Below are 22,714 nucleotides of genomic sequence, written 5' to 3' on the forward strand. Positions count from 1 at the left end.
CACTTTTATTGATCTTTTTGCTTCCATTTCAATTCTTCATGATAAATTCCTTTTTATTCATGTATGCTATGTTTATAGTGGTGGAGAATTAGAAAATAAGCAAGCTTATGGTAGTGAAATGTTGTGAGTTGCATTGAGTGAGCTCCACTTATACATATGTTTGAGTGTGAGAGATAGATTAGGTAAATTCCTTATGAGATGCAACTTGATTAATTTTTTCAATTGGATTGAAGCTACCATACCTACTGATTATTGTTTGGATTGTATTCATGATTGTTTGTGATCTTTAGATGGTCTTAGTTAAATTCTTTTTACCATTTTTAGGTATTGTTATGGAGATGATTTTTAGTTTTCTTTACTTGCACGGGACGTTCAAGACTAAGTGTGGGGAATTTGATAACCATGATTTTACTGCATTATTTTGATTCTTATATGCATGTTTTTGAGGTTGATTTTATAGGTAAATCATGGTTACATCATATTTTGTGCATTGTATCTATTTTGGACCTAATTGCAAATTATTGTATTTTTGTGTTATTTGATGCTAATATTTGATTCTTATTTTATAGGCATCAAAGGATATTGGATTTGGATCTATTTGGACCGAAATTGGGTTCGAATCGGAGTTCAAACAAGAAGATTAAGCTTTGGAGCATTATGGGTCGTTCATCAAGAATAGGACAGATCTGGACCATCCGTTGAAGATCTGGCCGATCCAACTTAATGGGGAGCAGATCTAAGTCATTGATGAAGATCCAGAAGTTTTGATGCAGATCTGAGTTCATCCAGCCATAGATCCAGTTTAATTAATCTGGGCCGTTCATTGAAGACTGTGCAGATCCGGGCCATCCAGTGATGATCTGATTGATCCGACCCACGAGAGGGTAGATCCAGACCCTAGATCAACATCAGTACCTTCAGATCAGAATTTGGATGACTTTTCACTGTTGATTTAGCCCAAAATCATCTCAGCCATCCATTTCAGATCCAGATCTGATTTAAATCTGACAAGCTACAGTGAGCTTCTTCGTCGAATCCTCCACGCACAGCAACTTCGTCCCCGTGGCATTTCTCTGGATTCCGGCCCCTTTCCTTTTCCATTCCATTTCCCAAGTTTCTATCTTGGTGGTGAGCTTCTCGGCGGCGTTATCCTGATCTTCTGGAGCCATTGGAGGGTGTTCTCTCCGGTGGAATTTGGCTTGCGGCATCTTCCTTTTCCAGCTCGATTTGGCGGTGGTCCTCCAAATCCAAGCTCCGATTCCCATCAGCAACATTCGGAGGTGGTCTTCCGGTGTTCCTGAGCTTCACTCGACGTTCATCCACGTTCCACAGCCTTCCATCAGATCCAGAGACCAGATTCCAGATTTTCGGCATTTTCTTGGGCTTAGGGTTGTTTCAGCTCGTCGGGGGTGGTCCGTCGGCGTTGTTGAACCTTCCTTGAGCTGATACGCAGCTGAGACGATCCATTGAGGTCCAAAGTTGGGTGGTTTCGACTTTGGCACTCTTGTGTGACGGCTTGAGTGTGAAGCTTGTTAGATTGATTGAGAGATTGGATTGGTTTACCTTTTCAGTTCATTTCATTTCTGTTTTATAGCTTAGATTGGATTCATTAATTGTTTGTTATGTTTTTAGCAGTAATTTAGTATTTCTTTACTTAATTGAAGCTTAGTTTAAGTTTTCTTTGAAGCTTGTTTAATTGATAAGTTGTAGGTTTCAAATTAGGGTTTAAATCATGCTTTAGATTAGATTTATTTCGGTCTTGTTATTTCATATTTAGTTTAAGTGTGTTGATGGATTTATCACAACGTAGTGTGACAATGCATAATGATTTGTTCATTGGCACATAGTTAGGTTTCACTCTTGCATTAGATTAGTTTCTTATTTGCTGTGTTTTTCATTTATTAGATTTAGATTCAAGCTTAAACACCCCCCAATTCCATGTTTATATCGAAAACCCCAAAAAAATAGGAATAAAACACAATCCTAAATTACATTCTACCGTTGGTTCCTCGGATCGATCCTGGGCTCGTTACTACAACATTATTGTTAAATTAAGGGGTTCAGTGAATATAATACATTGTTAATTTGATAAGCCTATTTGTGACATTTAATATAGATTTTAGGCATTACCAGTGACTACCCTCTCTTCACGGCTGTGGGAGCTTCAAGAGGCCTATACTACTCTAGAGAGAGATCTGGCGGCCAAAAAGGCATATTTATCTACTTGCACTGATCGGGAAGCTGCCTTTCAGAAGCAGTGGGAGGTAGCCAAAGCTACCCTCAAGTCTCTTCAAGAGGACCTCTCTAAATCCCGAGATGAGGCCACCACTACACATCAAGAGCTAGCTATGGTCCGAGTTGATGTAGACAAGGCCAAGGGCGAGTTGAAAGACTATTAAGCCGGCGAGGCTGCTCGCTTACAAGCTTACAAGGCCACTTTCCTTACTTTCAAAAAATTTGGAGCTAAGATAGGCAGTCTCATTGACCGGATGGTCTGCTATGGTGGTGTGGGGGTCCTACTGCAACTCTGTGAGAAAGGTTACCTCCAGTCATCCCCACTTGAAGACTTCTTGGACCGCGCTCACCTTCTCTGAGAGCTTCCTGATAAAGCTTTTCCTTCTTTTGATGATTAATCTGCAAGAAGTCTTCCAAGGATGCAAGACTTCTCCTCCTTCTGTACCTTTGATTTGAAAATTATGAAAGACATGTGTCTGGGCGGACTTCCCATGTGCAATGTATTGTTCACTTAGTACGTTCGCCTATATTCCACGCTACTTTCCACTTGATATGTTTGAGTAACTTGTTAACTGTTTATCCCTCTCATAGGTATTTAGTTAACTTAACATCTATGTGGGCGTCAAGACATGCAACCGGGCAGGTCCCTTTACCTGACCGGACGTCTATCCTGACCGGCCAATTCAATGTCTCGACCGAGCTTATTGATGTAATTATCTGATCAATCACTTTGCCTGACCAGCCTACTCCAGGGCTCACGATCGAGTTTCGTGCGATATCGCTACTTCGCCTAATCATGAGCAATGATACATAAGAGTCTCCTTACAGGATCGAGGGGGAGCTATTGTAGTATCGCCTATTCCCAAAGTCACAACAAACTCTTATCCCCCTCATGTCCCTCACCTTAGCTTTTTCTGACACGTTCCCTCGGCATGATTTTCTAGGATAATCCTATCACCCTCATTGCTTTTAAGTTTATGACTGACGCCAGCTTCCTTAGGCACGAACCGCCTGATGGGTGCTGATGACGACCCTCTGGGCCCCCTTGTCAGCTATAAATATCCTTCCCCTTCTGCTTCACTTAACTTTTCGTCTCCAACGTAAACCTTCCTCTTGCTTCAGGTACCTACTGTGCTCTAACTCTTGTGCTTTATGTTCGTTCCCTCTCATGGATTTCCCTATACCTACCTACGCTCCCGGAGTTTTGACCTTCACCGGCGTGGATCTGGACGATCTCCGCTTCTCATATGAAATCCCCATGGTCATACATATCATCATACCCTCTGAAGTTCACAGGGTCTCTTCCCCTCCTGTAGGGTATGTGACTTTTTTCAAAGAACAGTTTGTCGCTAGCCTCTGTCGTCCCATCCACCCTTTCTTCTCCGAAGTGAGTCGTTACTTCTGTATCCCTCTTTGTCAACTTACCCCCAATTCCATGAGGATCTTGTGTGGATTCGTCCTCTTCTGTGAAGTGTGTGACATACCCTAGACTCCTCACCTATTCCACTGCTTCTTTACCCCTCGTCGTCATAGTGAGAGCATTTTCCGTCTCCAGGCCTGGACCCGAACCAGAATGGAAGGACAAGTATTTCTTCCTGCGTTTCCCCCTTGTCGTGGAGTGACCTACACAATGACGATCAGCTCTTCCTTTGGTGCCCTATCTGGGGGACTTTCAGACAAACCCTAATTTTATGGAGGCCTCCGCGCAGCTGGCAGGTTGGCACTTAAGCCTTCCTCCTGCTTCTGACCGAAGGCGTATTGTTTCTGTTCAGGTTGAGCCACATCCCTTCAAAGCTACCACACTGTTTAGGTAAGGCTTACCCTACCCAGACTCGTCTTTGTCACCCTATTCTGATTTTGGTGCCCCTCTTACACCAAACACTCTAACTCGAGCATCCCTGATTAGGCCTCTTCCCCTAAGTGATATGGAAATAAACCGTCAAGGACGCATCATTCTAGATAGGAGGGGTCTCTCTCATTCAGCTCCCCTTCCTCTAGGGGCAGTTACCTCAACTGCTCCTCATCCAGCCACTCAAGTAACCCCTCCTATTTGGCTTATTTCTGGATCTGTGAGGCGCACTCCTCCAACTCCTATGGCTTGTCAACCGTAGACCCCATCAAAGGAGTCAAATTTAGATGAACAACTACTCTCACACAGGCCAAGACACCGACCTATGGGACCCGACCTGGTATCCGAGGCCCAAAATGCTACTCTAGCATCCCAACCAGCCTCTACTTCCGTTCCTGATCCACAACTCCCGAGCGACCCTGTTATGCCGCCCAGAGCCCGGACTGGAGCTGAGCAAGGGAAGGCTCCGGTCATTAAAGAAGAAATTGATACAGAGCTACCCCCTGCGCTAGCATCCCAGGCTACACCGAATGCCCCGGTCAGGCCTTCTTCCTCCATAGAGAGGCCTCATGCACCAGTGTCTCAAGCTACCCCCACTATCCAGGTCGGACCTTCCTCCTCCCAACCATCTGCCTCTACGCATCTTGACCCCAGCGAAACCACCGTTGGACCATCGACTCATCCTCCTCCCAGTGAGACCACTGCTGGATCGTCATAATCGCAGACCTCTAGCTATCACCGTTATCGAGCCACTAAGCCATCGGAATGGGGCTTGCGCCATCAATCGACTGTCAAGACTAGTCGTCTCACACTAAGGGGACAATTAGTGACTCGTTGGGAGGAGAGTCTGCAGCAAATGCATACTCTCCCCCTGCCCGCTCAACTAGATCGATTCTATGAAGGATTTGCTAGGGTAGGCCGTCACTCTCCCTTATTGGTTCTCTTTTCTTTACCCTAAACACTAGCTTACCTGCTACTTACCTACACAGGTTTATGTTGAATCCCTAGTATTAAGTCAGACGTTCTCCTTCTTGTATCAGCAGAATAAAATTTTAAAGGATAATGTGGTCGACTTGGAGTCTCAATTATCTGACCCTACCTCAGTCGTGCCCCAACTAAAGGTGGAGGTGACGACCTTAAGGAAGGTGAATGCTCGGGAACAAACCCTGGGAGAGGCCCAACTAAAGACTGACCGTCTCTGAGATGACAAGAGTAGGCTTGAAGCTCTCCTACAATCATCCGAGGCTAAGTGTCAAGAGGCTCAGTCAGAACTGACTCAATGTACTGCAGCTCTGGAGGACTTAAGGCTCATGCATAAGCAAGAGATGGATGGCTTGACTCAAGAGTTGCAATCCAAGGACATGCTTCTTATGGACTAGAGAAGGGATCTAGAGTCTCAGGCAACGGAGTTGGGTTCTTTGTAGACAGAGCTGTCTTAGGCTTAGTCTACCTTATCTAGGTTCGTTATTGCCTTAGAGACTTATAAGGCTGGGGAGGAGGATCATCTAGAAGTGAGCCGAGAAGAATATTTATGCTTTCCAGAGTTTGGCTCGCAAGTGAGGGATCGCTTCGTCAGATCTGTGACTTATAGGGCGATAGGAACACTCTTGCAACTTAAGGAGGAAGGGTATCTGTCTCTCGATCCTCCTGAGGACTTCCTGGATCATTATCGGATCTTCAGAGAGATGCCCGATGATGTATTCTTAGAATTTAAATAGCTCTTCTTATTGTACATGAACATCTTGTCCATTGTACTTATAAAAGTTAATTTAATTTTCACTGTTCCTGCTACTACTTTCCCCTTAGGTTTTATGCTTTTTCCTCAGCCCTTACTCAATGAAGCTCGAGTCGTTTAACCCTAGCCCAGGGACCTGAGTGGGTTTTAAAGATTCGTGAGTATTCTAGATTTAGTTATCCCGATCGGGCATTTCATGCCCGACTAGTCATGCCTTCTCGATCTCAAGTCTTACAAAGAAGTGATTCACTTAAGTACAATAGGGATGGAGGTAGTTAGCACTCCAAGGATGGTCTAGCCTCCTACCATGAGTGTCTTGTAGGTAGTAGGCGTCTGACGCTAAGCTTTTAACAATGTTATACGACCCATCCCACTGAGCTGCTAACTTGGTTGCCTCCTCAATAGGTTTTTACCTTTTCCTCACTAAGTCTCCGTCTCCGAAGAACCACGGGATCACCCTCCTATCGTAATTTTGACGCATCCGTTGCCTATAGGTAGTTAACCGGGCGACTGCTCGCTCTCGAACTTTACTGATAAAATTCAGCTCTGAAAGTCGTCGCTCGACATTCTCCTCGTCATGCAACAACTTTCTGACGGATGACACCCCAACCTCTATGGGCACAACTGCTTTACTACCGTAGACGAGGTGAAAGGGGGTGAGCCCGATGCTTTCTCGTGGAGTCGTGCAGTATGCCCAGAGAATGTTAGGCAACTCTTCCACCCAATCACCACCTACATGATCCAGCTTGACCTTCAACCGCTGAACTATTTCTTTGTTGGTGACCTCTGTCTACCCATTACTTTGAGGATAAGCTACAGATGTGAAGGCTTGGGTTATTCTAAATCCTTGACACCATTCCTGGATCTTGCGCCCTTGGAATTGTCTTCCATTATTTGAGACTAGTTTGTGCGGTATTCAAAATTGGCATAAGATATTTTTCCAAAGAAACTGAATAACGGCTCCCTCAATAATCCTGGCTAGGGCTTCTGCTTCCACCCATTTGGAAAAGTAGTCCACTACTATGAACAAGAATCGTTTCTGACCTGGTACCATTGGGAATGACCCCATAATGTCTATACCACATTGATCAAAGGGGCATGAGACTATTGAAATTTTCAAAGTGTCGGTAAGGTAATGGGTCAGGTTCTGATGTTTTTGGAAAGATAAGCAAGTATTCACCAGTCGCTGAGCATCTTTCTATAGAGTGGACCAAAAATACCCGGCCAGTAATTCTTTTTGAGCCAGCATCCTCCCTCCAACATGGTTACCACAGCACCCTTGATGTACTTCTTGCAAAGCATATTCTGCCTCCTCCGTTCCTAAGCATTTGAGTAGCGTTCTAGAGAATGCTCGCTTGTATAGCTGGTCCCTGATCAGGGTATATACATGAGCTCTTTTCTTGATCAACCTGGCTTCTTCTGGATCAACAAGCAGGATGCCATGCTGAAGATAAATGATCATGGGGGCTCTTCAGTCGATATGCTCCTCGATATTGTTCTTTAGGTCTATCTGAGCTATTAGGAAGGTCTGAGCTATCGACCTGTCTAGCACCCAAGTGGTCAAAGAGCTAGCCATTTTAGCTAGTTCATCAACCCTTTGGTTATTTGCTCGGGGAATCTTAGTCATTGTGACTTCCTTGAAATCTTCTTTCATTTTCTCATATACTTCTCGGTATACCTGCAACTTGTCACTGTTAACCTCGAAATTGCCCGCTATTTGCTGAGCTACGAGTTGAGAATCTGAATAGATGACCACCCGGACAGCTCCGACATGTCGAGCTACTTACAGCCTGCTAATAGCGTCTCATATTCCGCCTCATTATTAGTGGCTATGAAATTTAACCTCACGACCAGTTGCAGGATATCTTCCTGAGGAGATATCAGAAGGATCCCTACTCCACTTCTTTATTGGGTGGGTGATCCGTCTATGTAGATCTTCCAAGTTTCTTCAGAATCAGGTTGATGGACCTCCGTCAGAAAATCTGCTAGAGCTTGCGCTTTAATTGTCGTTCGGGGCTAGTACTGTATGTCATATTCTCCCAACTCAGTTGCCCATTTGATGAGATGACCTGCTATCTCCACGTTACTAAGAGCCTTCCCCATGGTGCTATTGGTCAGGACTGTAATGGGGTGTGCTAAGAAATAAGGTCTTAAGCGGCAAGCCATGAGTACCAATCCATAAATCAATTTTTCCAGGGACGTGTATCGAGACTTTGTCCCTTTTAATAAATGGCTGAAGAAGTATACTGGTCGCTGTACATCATCCTGTTCTTTCACCAACACCATCCCCACGGCCTCAAGGGTGGCTGACAGATAGACACAGAGCAGTTCCCCCGCAATGGGCTTAAATAGTGAGGGAAAGTCTCCAAGTGCTTTTTCAATTCTTCGAAGGCCTGGTTGCATTCTTCATCCCATTAAAACTTGGCCGCTCGCCTGAGCACCTTGAAGAACGGAAGTGCTCGATCTGCAGACCGAGATATGAACTTGGACAGTGCAGTTATTTGACCCACCAACTTCTGAGCTTCCTTTAGATTTTGAGGCACTTTCATATCTCAAAGTGCTTGAACCTTCTCCAGATTAGCTTCAATTCCCCGCTCGGTAACGAGGTATCCCAAGAATCCCCCCTCTCCCCCCCAAGCTTCAAACAAGCACTTCAATGGATTTAACTTCAGCCCATATTACCGTAGTGTGTTGTAGATTTCTTCTATGTCAACAATCAAATTTATAGTCAAAATGGATTTGATGAGGATGTCATCCACATAGACCTCCACATTCCATCCTATCTGCTCTCAGAAGATCTTATCCATCATCCTTTGGCAGGTAGCTCTTGCATTTCACAATCCAAAAAGCATGACGGTGTAACAGAAAATATCATCTGCTTTGATAAAACTGATCTTCTCTTGATCTTCCCGTGCTAAAGGGATCTGGTGATACCCTTGGTAAGCGTTGAGCATGTAAATCCTTTCACAACCAAAGGTCGAGTCTACCATCTGATCAATCCTGGGTAATGGGTAGCAATCTTTGGGGCTGGCATGGTTGAGGTCTCGGAAGTAAATATAGACTCTCCACTTATTGTTGGGTTTAGATACCAGGACCACATTAGAGAGACAGGGTAGGAATTGCACTTCTCTAATGTGTCCTTGTAACACCCATAGGATCCCTAGAAATTTTACATGAATTTATGCATGATTAAATAGGTTTCATGTGGATTCTTCTTTAAAAAAAACAAAAAGAACCAAAAAGAGGCATGACAAAGGATTGAACCTTGGACCTCTTAGTAAGTGGTTCCATGTTATAACCAGTAGTCCCAGCAGGGGTGTGCTAATAGGAAAAGAGGGAAATTATGGTTAAAAGTAAGGAAAGTGAAGGCTCTCTTCACTAAGAAGGAGAAGTCCAAGTTTCCTTCCTCTTCTTACAATGAAAAAAGAGTTTTACTTCCTCCCTTTATTTAGGATGAGTAAAAGAAAAGGGAAGGAAAAGTTCATTTTTCCTTCTTCCTTTCATTTGGAATAAAAGGAGAAAAGGAAAGAGAAAATTTCATTTTCTTCTCTTCCTCCTCCCTCCTCCTCCCCACCGAAACCAAGCTCCTTCTTCCTCACCATTGCCGAACCAAGCAAAAAGGTTTTCTCTCTAGGAAAAGCTTCACAACCAAGGTTACTTCTCTTAGAGAATTAAGCGAGAGATGTAAGTATTCCCTCACCTACAGTACAATAGTTCTCGTACTCTTCATATTTAAAAGTTGTTTGAAAAAAAACTTAGGGATTTACTTGCAAGTTTCGGCCAAGATAAGGAGTTGTGGTCACTTATGGTTGTCAAGTTTACAATTTATGCTTCATGTTGTAACAAAAAGTCTAGAACCTCACTCTTGAGGTTTCGTCCAAGATGGAATATAAGGTTTAGAGCAAGGTTTTGAAATCTAAACATGCCTGTTTATGCTCCTTCATGATACATGATCTATTACATGTTGTTAGTTAAGTTTTCATGCTACATGTTGCATAAACAAAACCTAGAATCTTACCTTAGGTTTCGGACAAGGATGAACATAAGGTTTAGAGCAAAGTTTTGAAATCTAAACATGCTTGTTTATGCTCCTTCATGATACATGATCTATTACATGTTGTTAGTTAAGTTTTCATGCTACATGTTGTATAAACAAAACCTAGAACCTTACCTTAGGTTTCGGCCAAGGATGAACATAAGGTTTAGAGCAAAGTTTTGAAATCTAAACATGCTTGTTTATGTTCCTTCATGATACATGATCTATTACATGTTGTTAATTAAGTTTTCATGCTACATGTTGTATAAACAAAACCTAGAATCTTACCTTAGGTTTAGGCCAAGGATGAACATAAGGTTTAGAGCAAGGTTTTGAAATCTAAACATGCTTATTTATGCTCCTTCATGATACATGATGTATTATATCTTGTTAGTTAAGTTTTCATGCTACATGATGTATAAACAAAACCTAGAGTCTTACTTTAGGTTTCGGCCAAGGATGAACACAAGGTTTAGGGCAAGGTTTTGAAATCTAACCATGCTTGTTTATGCTTCCTCATGATGTATGATTTTCTATACAATGTTAGATTGAATTTCCATGTCTTAAGTTGCATGAAACCTAGAAACCTTACCTTTAGGTTTCGGCCAAGGTTGAATTAGAGGCTTAGAGAAAGTTGTAGACCTAAACTATACTTGTTTATGCTTCCTCATGATGTATGATTTTCTATACAATGTTAGATTGAATTTCCATGTCTTAAGTTGCATGAAAAACCTAGAAACCTTACCTTTAGGTTTCGGCCAAGGTTGAATTAGAGGCTTAGAGAAAGTTGTAGACCTAAACTATACTTGTTTTATGCTTCCTCATGATGTATGATTTCCTATGCAATGTTAAGTTAAATTTCCATGGCTTATGTTGCATGAAAAACCTAGAAATACCACCTTGAGGTTTCGACCAAGGTTGAATATTAGAGTTAGAACTTCACTTATGGTTACCAAAGGACTCACTTGCTATGCTATGTAGGTTGCAAAAGTTTCATGCTTTAAATTGATTAAAGGAAAATTTTAAAACATGCCTTCATGTTTCGGCCAAGATAAGAAGAATGAGGTTAAGAAGCTACCTAGGGTTCCTAAGGTCTTACATGTTATGATTAATGATTATGAGGACTTAGGTAGTTGATTTCATGTCTCCATGTTGTTTGAAAATCTATGATGTATGTTTATATGTTTTGGCCAAGCATGATTTAGGGCTTGTAAGAAGTTTCAAAACCTTAATCATGCATGATGTTGACTCTTATGATATGATATGAATTTTTATGTCACCATGTTAATTGATATGTGCACTTCATGTTATCATGTTATGTTTTTATGAGATGCTATATAATGTGCACTTCATGTTATCATGTTATGGTTTTATGATATGTTATATGTTATGTGCACTTGGTGCCATCATGCTATGTTTATGCAAGGCTTATGTAAGATGAAAATCCTAAGAGATGCTTCTCATAAGTTGGGATCAAGAGCACTCTTCATGATATGACAAGAACATGAAATGTTATGATATAACAAGAGCATGATATGTTATGATATGACATGATATGATATGCTATTTTACTTTGTATGACTTGTACCAAGGGTGGGCTCCACAAGCGCCCCTAGGTCGATGGTCTATGAAACGGGCCTAGTAAAAGGGATGGGCTCCTAAGTTGCCCCTAGGTCGATGGTCTATGAAACGGGCCTAGTTCCTAGTAGGTTCAAGATTAGCTACCTTGGATCTATTTATGATGCGCGCATTTATGTATGTATGTGGTACAAGCCGGGCCATCATGTTGAGATTATGTTTAAGTATGTATATGATATATATTTCCAAAAGGACATCCTGCATATACTCATTTCATGATACATGTTTTCAAAAGAACATCTTGCATTTACAAGTTCATGTTATATGGTTTCCTTTATGCTTCTTTAAGATGCTCTTGAAATATGTCTATGATGCTTATATGATCATGTTACTGTAGGACCGTTAGATTCGATAGAGGGGGGGGGTGAATATCGATTCGAAAATACAGAGTATAAGCGCAGCGAAAAAGTAAAGTAGACACAGTGTTTTTTTACTTCGTTCGGAGCCTGTGACGACTCCTACTCGAAGGCCCGTACTCCGTGAGTACTTTCGTTGGGCAATTCACTAGCAGTTCGAAATAATGATTACAAAAAACACTACAATGAATGCTAATGAAAATGAAAAGCAAATACCGACAATAAAGACAAGAAAGGAGCGTAGTGTCGGAGCTTTGTTAGCGTCGCAGAAGTGCAGAGCAGTGGAAGACTTTTCTTTTCGTTGTTGTTCTGAAGCTCTCCTCTGACCCTTCTTTTATATGAGGCTCGGGGCGCCCTGGATGCCTTCCGGGCACCCTGGTGAGACGTGACAAGTCCAACCAGCGAGCTCCACGTGGCGACACGCGATCAGGATGAAATTTCCCTCCCGGGCGCCCGGATCCCTTCCGGGCGCCCGGACCCTGTTTTCTCGCAGAATCTGTCCTGCAAGACAAACGTTAGTCCGGAGGCAAATTTACCCTGCAACACAGATTGTTAGCAAAAACAAAGTGAGTATGAATTAGCAAAAATAGTATGACTTAGATTCCGTCTTTCCGAGACTGGAATCTAGTCACGATCTCGACTTAGATATCCGAAATGGATCTAAGCCGGATCGACGCCTAATGTTCCCTTCCCGGGAACGCGTCCTCGCAGTCACTCCCCTCCAGTGACTTACCTCACTTACCTGCCAGACGTCCGGTCAGCCCGTCGACCCGTCTGGACTTCTCGCCAAGCGTCCGGTCAGCCTGTCGACCCGCTTGGACTTCTCGCCAAGTGTCCGGTCAGCCCGTCGACCCGCTTGGACTTCTCGCCAAGCGTCCGGTCAGCCCGTCGACCCGCTTGGACTTCTCCCCAGCTATCCGGTCAGCCCGTCGACCTAGCTGGACTTCGTGCCAGACATCCGGTCAGCCCGTCGACCTGTCTGGACTTCTCCTGCACACTCGATCAAAGTGTTAGACAAAAACAAACTAACTTAACCTGATTTGTCATTCATCAAAACCTGGGTTAAATCGTTAGTGCTAACCGCACCAACAGTTACTACTTTAAGTTATGCTCTCACATGTTATGATATGACTTTATGTTTATGCTCTCATATGATATGATATGACTTTATGTTTATGCTCTCACATGATATGATATGACTTTATGTTATGCTCTCACATGTTATGTTATGATTTACCAAATGAACATGTTATCACTTTATGTTCATGCATGAATCATGATTTTTGTGAGTAAGAAAGGGACTTACTAAGCCTATGGGCTTATAGTTTTTATGTTTCCTTGTACTGTAGAAAAAGGAAAGGAATGGCTAAACTAAGAGGAGCGGCAGGAAGGGCAAGAGTGTGTGTGGCAGTGGCACGGTGGAAGAAAACTGCTTTATGTTTTATGTTCTAAGGTTGCATATGAACCATGTGTTGTCTTTATGTTTTGATAGTACTTTAACTAGTATGGATAGTTATGCACTTATGTTCTTCATGTTTCATGCTAGTATGCTTATGATATTATGAATCATGTTTCAAGTAGTTGGTATTAATTAAGTTGTATGCATGAATACTAGTATGTCTACATGTTTAGTATGATAAGCATGATGATTAGTGTTAAAAAAAAAATAATTGTTTCTGCTGCCATGATTTTATATGTATGCATGCACGTATGACTGTAAGTAAGTAACCCCGTCCCTCCTTAAGCAGTGGGAGGGCGGGCGTTACAGTCCTACTTTTAAGAACTGGTCCACTTCAGCTCGGATTATCTTATTTTGCTCAGCCAAGAAGTTTCGCTTCTTCTGCTTGACCGACCAAGAATCTAGCAGAAGAAGTAGTTTGTGCTCAGCCACCTCGGGCCTGACTCCGTGTAGCTCTTTGGGGGACCAAGCAAAGATGTCCCTATTGCGCGTCAAGAATTGAACCAGATCTATCTTAATCTCGATAGGTAAGTTGCTTGATATGCGGGTGAGGCTTTCCGGACGCTCAAGATAAGGTTGGACCTCCTCCCAATGGATGGGCTCCTCTACTATAGGCAGAGGCTCCTCTTGGATGATGTGGATACTGTCATCCTAGGTTCTCTGAGCCTTGCGGGCCTCCACCTTCACCATATCGATGTAACACCTGTGAGAGACCAATTACTCACCTCTGACTTCCCCGACCTGGTCTCCCACAGGGAACTTGATCTTCTGGTGGAAAGTGGAGATTATCGTCCGGAACTCGTGCAGTGTTGGTCTCTCCAAGATAATGTTATACGAGGACGGTGAATCCACCATTATGAAAGTGCTCCTCCGCGTCCTTACCAAGGGTTCACTACCCAAAGATATGGCCAGCTTGATCTGGCCCATGAGTTTTACTTCATTGTGTTGGAGTGTATACTGAAAGCCTAAGTTTTTGTAAATATTTGTTTTGAATAAAGAATCACATTTGGTCAAATTGTCTACATTTAGTTGTAGTTGTTCAATTAATTTATATTGTAGATAACATAGTATGTGGTGCTACATACAGAAGATGATGTTATCAGTACCTTATAAATTAAAAACAGTAGCTCACGACCAAAATGGAAAGGAACAAACCATTGGAAGGTCGTAGTGTAATTAGGAATTAGTTTATCTTGACTATATAATTACACTAGTACACTTAGAGTGTATTGAGTAGGACCATTTGAGGTTGTTTCTTTTATACTGACTTTATAAAGGAACAAATACCTCAGTTATTATGGAAGTGTGTGCTCTTAATCCTAATATAATAACAAGCACATATATTTAATATTTATTTCTTTAATTTATCAATGGGTGAGATTTAGTTCGATAAATCAATAAGCTTGATAAGTTGGGAAATGATATTACTTATAGTGTGTGTTGTTGATTATAGAAGGAAACTGTGTTCTAGAGATACTAGGTTGATAATGTCCCCAAGAGGAGCTCATAAGGATTGTCATGTTAAACCCTGCAGGTGGACTTAGTCCGACATGACGATAAGGTTGAGTGGTACTACTCTTGGACTAAGATATTATTTAAATGAGTTGTCAGTAACTCACTTAATTAGTGGACATTCGATATCTTAAACACAGGGAGACTAACACACTCATAATAAGAAGGAGTCCAAAAATGTAATTTGGGATTGTTGTGGTAGTTCAATAATAGTTCTCTAGTGGAATGAATTATTATTGATAAAATTAAGTTGTGTGTTCGGGGCGAACACGGGATGCTTAATTTTATCGGGAGACCAAAACTAATTCCTCCTCTCGGTCCCTATCGTAGCCTCTTATTTATAGAGTACTATGCCCACCTATACCCACCTTCTATACCCACCTAAAGGGGGCCGGCCAAGCTAGCTTGGAATCAAGCTAGGGTCGGCCTAAGCTTGGTTTATGGGTGGCCGGCCCTAGCTTGAACCCAAGCTAGAGGGGGCCGGCCATAATTAAATTAAAAAATAATTTTAATTTTAATTTTTATTATGTGGAAGATAAAATTTATTACAGAGAATTAAAATTAAAATATCTCTCTTTAAAGGGTCTACAAAAGATTAAAAGAAAGAGATTAGATCTCTTTCCTTATTTGTAGATTGAAAAGATATTTTATTTTTTCTCTTTGAAAATTATTCACATGTTGAAAATTAAAATTATAGAAATTTCTTTTTATCAACCATGAAGGGATTTTAAAGAGAAATTTTATTTTTTAAAATTTCCAAAGACAAATAAGGAAGTTTTAATTGTTGATTAAAAATTGGCTTATTTGTTCTCCATGAGGTGGCCGGCCACATTCAATTAATTAGGAAATTTTATTTATTTTTTCTTAATTAATTGTTGTCAAGGAAATTAAGGAAATTTTATTGTAATTAAATTTCCTAATTTACCAAGGCTAAGGAATATAAAAGAAGGGGTGGGGGTGCCTTCATGGGGTACAACCTCTATTATTTTTCCTTCCTCTCTTATTCCTTGGTGTGGCCGGCCAACATCCTCTCCCTCTCTTCCTTTTTGTGGTGGCCGAAACATCCCTCTTACTTGGAGCTCTTGTGGCGGCCGGATACTACTTGGAGAAGAAGAAGAAGAATGAGAGAAAGCTTGCATCCCTTGGAGCTTGGTTGGTGTTTTTCTTCTTCCTTGGTGAAGCTCTCTTATTTTGGCCGAACCTAGCTAGGAGGAGAAGAAGGTGTTTGGTGGTTTCTCATCTCGGAAGATCGTTGCCCACACAACGTCCGAGGTTAGAAGAGGAATACAGTAGAAGATCAAGAGGTCTTTCTAAAAGGTATAACTAGTAATTTTTCTTTCCGCATCATACTAGTTATTTTTGGAAATAATACCAAATACAAGAGGCTTACGATTCTATTATTTCGAATATATTTTTCGATGTTGTGTTCTTTTGTTTTATTTTTCCTTGTGATTTGATTGTTCCTTTTGGTTAACGTAAAGTTATTTTAGGAAATTAAATATTAGCTTTCCATAAAAGGTTTTGTCTAGTCGGTGGTGGTTGCTCCCATATCCAAGAAGGCTATGTGCCTCGCCACGTCAGTACTGGGAACCAATTATGAAAATTAATATTTAATGGAATTAATAACTTAAGGTGGTTTGGATCGAACGTGTTAAGTTCCGTAGGAGATCCAAGTCTAAACCTAAAAGAACAAATAGATTAAGTTTTGGATCAAACGTGTTAAGTTCCGCAGGCGATCCAAAATTTAATTTAAAAGAACACATGGTAGCTAGGAAAAGGTTCAGACCTTTGTACAAAATTTTTGTACAGTGGAACCTCTAGGTTTTCCGAGTAGCAACCAACACATTGCTGGTAAAGCCATATAATGAAGTGGCCACGGGCTAGAGTTCATTGGCGTCGATCTGTATGCCTTCAAATGCACTCCTGAACAACACGTTGATAGAGCTTCCAATATCAACGAAAAACCCTGGCCACGCGACTGTTGGCTATGACAACTTTAATTATTAAAGCATCATCATGAGGAAGCTCCAGCCCCTCCAGGTTTTGCGATCCAAAACTGATGATGGGCCCAGCAGCCTATTCTCGGCTGCATCCTACAACATGTATCTCCAGGCAATGCTCATGGGATTTTCGAGCCCTAGCGGAATCTCCATTTGTGGTCCCTCCGGAGATCATGCCAATCTCTCGGATGACCATTTTCCCCTGTTCTCCTCCTCCTAAGCTTCTCCTAGCTCCTGGTTATGACCGCGTTGTTGACATCCTTGTCCTGCATTGTTGGGTAGGGGTCTACCAGACTGGCCTACTACGGGTTGTTAGCCGGCCAGCAGCCTCTGATTCTTGGGCGCGATCTCAAGTGGAGGTAGGCCCAGCTTAGCTGCGCACCGGGAGTCACGGGCGAACTGGAAGCAATCACTTGTGGCATGGATGTGGGACCTATGGTAAGTGCAATAACGCGGCCCCCACTAACCGGGCCTTAGGGCATGGACACCTACCACATGTTGGGCCGACCTGGAATCCTGACCGGGAGGGAATTACGGTCGAGCATCCTGGTCGCGTGGAAGAGGCTGAGCTAGCGGTTGGGGTGGCCTCCTCTCTGATTGTTGGCGGGAATAGGCACCTTGTCCATTTTCCACCGAGCCGCCTAAGCTTTTTCTACATTAATGTAACTGCCATCCTTCCCTAGCATCTCATCGAAGTTCTTCACGGGCTCTTGGATGAGGTCTCGAAAGAATTCCCATTCTACCTGATCCGGTAGTAAGAACAGGGGACCCCGCCCTGTGGAGTCAACGCCACGTGGAAGTCAAAGTGGCAGTTGTCCATCCGGAGAGGGCCGGGTCCGACCGGACGGCCAGCCAGCTGTCCGGTGGAATCGAACATCCGGAGAGGGATGGGTTCGATCGGCTGGCCGACCGGACGATGTTCGACTGATGGTTAAAGGCGTCCTGTCGAAATCAGGGTTTCGGCGCTCAGTGGAAAAGGTCGCAGGGCCGAGCGGACTGCACGCTCGGCCAAAGCCATAAGGTAACATACTGCTAATAGTCTCCACAAAGCACGTGATGGAGAATCTCCCCAAGTAAACCACCACATAGGTCCGGCCGGATGTTGAGGGAGCTGTCCGCCCGGACGCCAGATCTGGAGCAAAGGGGAAAAGGACAAGGGACGTCTTTTTCTGACAGCAGGTATGTTTCACGTGTAGGTCATGCTCCAAATCTTGTGATAGGGAATTCCGCTGTCCCATCGAGGACATGCTTAGACTGTAGCAGTATGGGTTAGGGAAGCTCACTGACAAGCCCTTACTGGGGTATGGGCTAGGGACACGTGTACACCTCGGTAGGTGTACACTCACTTCTTCGCTGCCCTATATAAAGGCCCTCATTCTTCGCCGGAGGTACGCGTTCTACGATCTTCGGAGCCACTTTCTCATTGAGCTTCGCCTGACTTGAGCGTCGGAGGGTCGCCGCCGGGAACCCTTCCCGGCCGACTTCTGTGCAGGTTCGCCGGAGATTCGTGCAACCAGACAGAGGCCTACGCCATCGACTAGTAGAGAGCCACGTGCCCAGCGTCCTTTGGTTCGGCGATTCGGACAGGATCAATTTGGTGTCGTCTGTGGGAACGCTCCTGCTTCTGATCGAAAACAATGGACGAGGTTGGACGACAACACACGGTGACGCTTTCGAATGAGGAACTCGACGCTCTGATCGAGATAAGGGCCGCCAAGCTCGTGGAGCAAAAGCAGAAAGCAACAGCCGAGCGGCCAGAGCAGCAAGCAACGTCAGCGTCCGGTGGTCGAACGGAAGCACCGCCGGCCGCCGTTGCATTTCATCGAGCCCTATTCCGTACCCCTGAAGCCGCGGCAGCTCATAGAGATCGGGGATCTTCTTTGGACGAAATGCCTAGACGAGACGACAGAAAAGGGAAAGCCTCCCGAGCGGACGCATCGCCCGAGCGGATCAATCGCCAATTTTCAGAGGCTATTCTACGAGACCCTCTGCCCAAGCATTACGTGCCTCCGACGATCGGCGAGTATAATGGGACAACCGACCCAGATGATCATCTGGGTAAGTTTGATAACACTGCTACGCTCCATCAATACACAGATGGAGTAAAATGCCGAGTTTTTCTTACCACTCTCTCGGGATCGGCTCAACGGTGGTTTCGGAGGTTGCCGGACGGATCCATCACAAGCTTCAAGGACTTCCGAACGACCTTCCTCCATCATTTTGCGAGCAGTCGACGCTACCAGAAAACGAGCGTAAGCCTGTTCGCCATCAAGCAAGAAGCCCGTGAATCGCTCTGAGCTTACATCCAGCGATTCAACAAAGTGGCGATGGATATTCCAACAGCCACTTCGGAAACCATGATGAATGCCTTCACACAAGGCCTAGTGGATGGGGATTTTTTCCGATCACTCATCCGAAAGCTGTCCCGAGATTATGATCACATACTACACCGGGCTAATGAATACATCAACGTGGAAGAAGCGCAAGCGACTAGGAAAAAAGAAACTCCAACCGAGCGGGCTCTTCCAGCCGAGCGGAAACAACACGCCACTCATTAGCCGCCCAGAGGACCAAGGGCCGAAGCAATCCGATCCCCCCATGCCAAGTCCCACGTGCAAGAGGTAGCCGCCGCCCGACCCAAGCCAAAGAAGAAATGGACCCCGATGTTCTGCTCCTTCCACCGGACGGATACGCACAACACAAGGGATTGTCGAAGTCTTCCCTTCGTGTCTCATCCCGTACCCCGGAATGCCAGACGACGGTCTCCCTCAGTCGACAGGTGACAGAGAATTCATGAAGTCGATCGGACGCGAGCTGATAGGCGACAGCAACAGACTCCCGATCGACATCGTTCTCCAAGGCAGGAGAATCGCCGAGCATCCAGAGAACGGTCCCGACCGTCCGCTCGGGAAGAGGAAAATAGAAGCAATACTTCCCGAGGCGAGATCAACGTTATTGCTGGCGGGCCGACCGGAGGAGACTCCAACCGAGCAAGAAAGGCGAGCGACCGGCAGCTCCAAATCCATGCAGTCGGCTGCAGCCAAGAGCGGGCGAGAAATCAGTTTCGGGCAGGGGACTTGGAAGGAGTTGAAGTACCCCCGCGATGCCCTACTCATCAAAGCGGTAATAGTCAATTACACTATTCACCGCATATTTGTTGACACAGGGAGCTCGGTCAACATCATATTCAAGAAGGCATTCGATCGTTGCAAATTGATCGAGCCGAGTATTACCCATGACAACTCCGCTCTACGGGTTTCACGTAAGTTGACTGTCGGACAGATCTGGTGGCTATCTCGTGGGAGAGGAGCCACTCGGGAGGACAAGGACAAGAAACTTCATGGTGGTCGACTCTCCTCGTCCTACAACGTCATTTTGGGACGACCGGCGGTGAATTCCCAGCGGTCGTCTCAACCTTCCATCAAGATCAAGTTCCCGTGGAGGACAGTGGGAGAAGTCCGAGGACGCAACTCGGCGATGCTACATCGAGATGGTCCGAGCAGAAGCCAATTCCGCTCGGCGCCCGGATCGAGGTAAACGCCATCACTGAAAAGCCACCCTCTTTAATTTATGAAGAAAAGAGGAAGTGCAGATTCACCCAACCCAATCGAAGGCCACAACCTTTATTACGCCCGATCTGAAGGAAGAAGAGGCGATCCAATGCCTCGAAGAAATCATGATGTCTTAACTGGTCGACACATGAGCTACCGAATTTCGCGAGCATAGCGCGACCGAGTTACATGTCCGACCGGACGCTCGTGATGAAGCGAGAGAAAAGAGATTTGGAGCGAATGCCATCATCAAGGCGGTGGAGAAGAAGCCGCCATATCTGCGGTGCGGTTCCCAAGTGGTGTGAACGTAGTATTAGTCTCAAGCCGGGCAACAAATGGAGAGTGCATAGATTTTGGGGATCTCAACAAAGCTTGCCCAAAGACTTTTATCCTCTGGATCAGCTGGTGGACTCTACGGCCAGCTGCGAATTAATATGTATGCTCGACGCTTACCAAGGCTATCATCAAGTGCCGCTCGCCCATGAAGATCAAGAAAAAGTCAGCTTCGTCACGGTCGACGGCACCTATTGCTATAATGTGATGCCGTTCGGATTGAAGAATGCGGGAGCCACATATCAGCGCTTGATGAATAAAGTATTCAGAGAGCAGATTGGGCGAAATCTGGAAGTGTATGTGGACGACATTCTCATCAAATCCGTCCGAGCGGCCGATCTCTTCAAAGACATGGAGGAAACCTTCCGAACGCTGCGCAAATATGGAGTCAAGCTAAATCCCCAGAAGTGCCTGATTGGAGCAAAAGGAGGGCGTTTTCTGGGGTACATAGTGACCGAGCGGGGAATCGAAGCAAATCCCAGCAAGACATGCAGATAACTGCTTTGTCCAGATTCATCTCCAAAACTGCCGACCGGAGCCTCCCTTTCTTCAAAATCTTGCGCAAGGCCACTAAGTTTCACTGGGATGAAGAATGTGATCGGGCGTTCGAAGACTTGAAGGCATATCTGAACTCTCTCTCGGTATTGGCCAAGCTGACTGCGGGTGAGCCACTTTATATGTACTTGTCTTCAACCGAGCATGCAATCGGCTCGGCTTTAGTGAGGGCGAGCGGAGAAGAGCCTGTGTATTTCCTTAGTCACATTTTAAAAGATGTTGAATCTCGCTACACTGGGCTCGAGAAGCTGGCTTTCGCTCTGGTCCTCGCCGCTCGGCGTCTCCGTCCATACTTCCTGGCGCATACTATCATCATCAAAACCAATAGCCCGCTCGGGCGTGTATTATTGAATCCAGAAGCGTCCGGGCGGCTCATCAAATGGACGACGGAGTTAAGTGAATTTGATATCCAATACCAGCCCTGCTCGGCGATCAAAGCGCAATCCTTGGCCGATTTTGTGACTGAGGTACAAAGGCCGGAGCCGGAAGCTATGTGGAGAATGTATGTGGATGGGTCGTCCACTCGGCTCGGAAGCGGGATTGGAATATTGTTGCTCTCCCCTCAAGAAGAAAAGATGCACTTATCCGTCCGGCTGGATTATAAAGCTACCAACAATGAAGCAGAGTATGAGGCCCTCATAGCCGGCTTGCAGGCGGCACGGCATGTGGGAGCCGGTCGGGTAACGCTTCACTCGGATTCGCATTTGGCCGCTCAGCAGCTCTCTGGTACTTTCGAAATCAACAGTGCTCGGCTCAAGCTCTACGCTGAAGCCTTTGAAAGGCTTAAAGGCGATTTTAGGGAAGTTATTGTCCAGAAGATACCCAGAGCAGAAAATCAAGCGGCCGATGAGTTAGCCAAACTCGCGAGCTCAATAACGTCGATCGCCATTCAGCAGCCAATTGAAAAAGTACTGTTGGTGGCGCACGTCGACCGGATGGATGGACTCACGTTTCCAAGCGACTGGCGGACACCCATCATAGAGTTCCTCCGCTCGGGCGCCACGCCACCCAATGAGAATGAAGCCCAGCTGCTAAGAAGGAGAGTCGGTCGGTTCACACTCATCGGCGATCAGCTTTACAAGAAGGCTTTCTCACGCCCGCTGTTGAAATGCGTGAGCTCGGAGGACTCAGCTTACATCCTCCAAGAGGTACACCAAGGATCATGCGGAGGACATCCGGGCGGACGATCGCTGGCTAAGAAGATCCTATTGGCCGGGTACTTCTGGCCAACCTTACAAGCAGACGCCGCTCGGACCGTGTCGACGTGCCTTTCATGCCAGAAGTACCATAACTTCTACCACCGGCCGGCAGAGGAAATGAAGGCATCAACAGTCTCATGTCCGTTCGATCAGTGGGGAATGGATATCGTCGGTCCATTTCCTATGGCGACCGGACAGCGGAAATTTCTGCTAGTGGCGGTCGATTATTTTTCTAAGTGGGTGGAGGCCGAGCCGC

Source organism: Zingiber officinale, chromosome 2B (genome assembly GCF_018446385.1).
Source record: "Zingiber officinale cultivar Zhangliang chromosome 2B, Zo_v1.1, whole genome shotgun sequence".
NCBI classification, from domain to species: domain Eukaryota; kingdom Viridiplantae; phylum Streptophyta; class Magnoliopsida; order Zingiberales; family Zingiberaceae; genus Zingiber; species Zingiber officinale.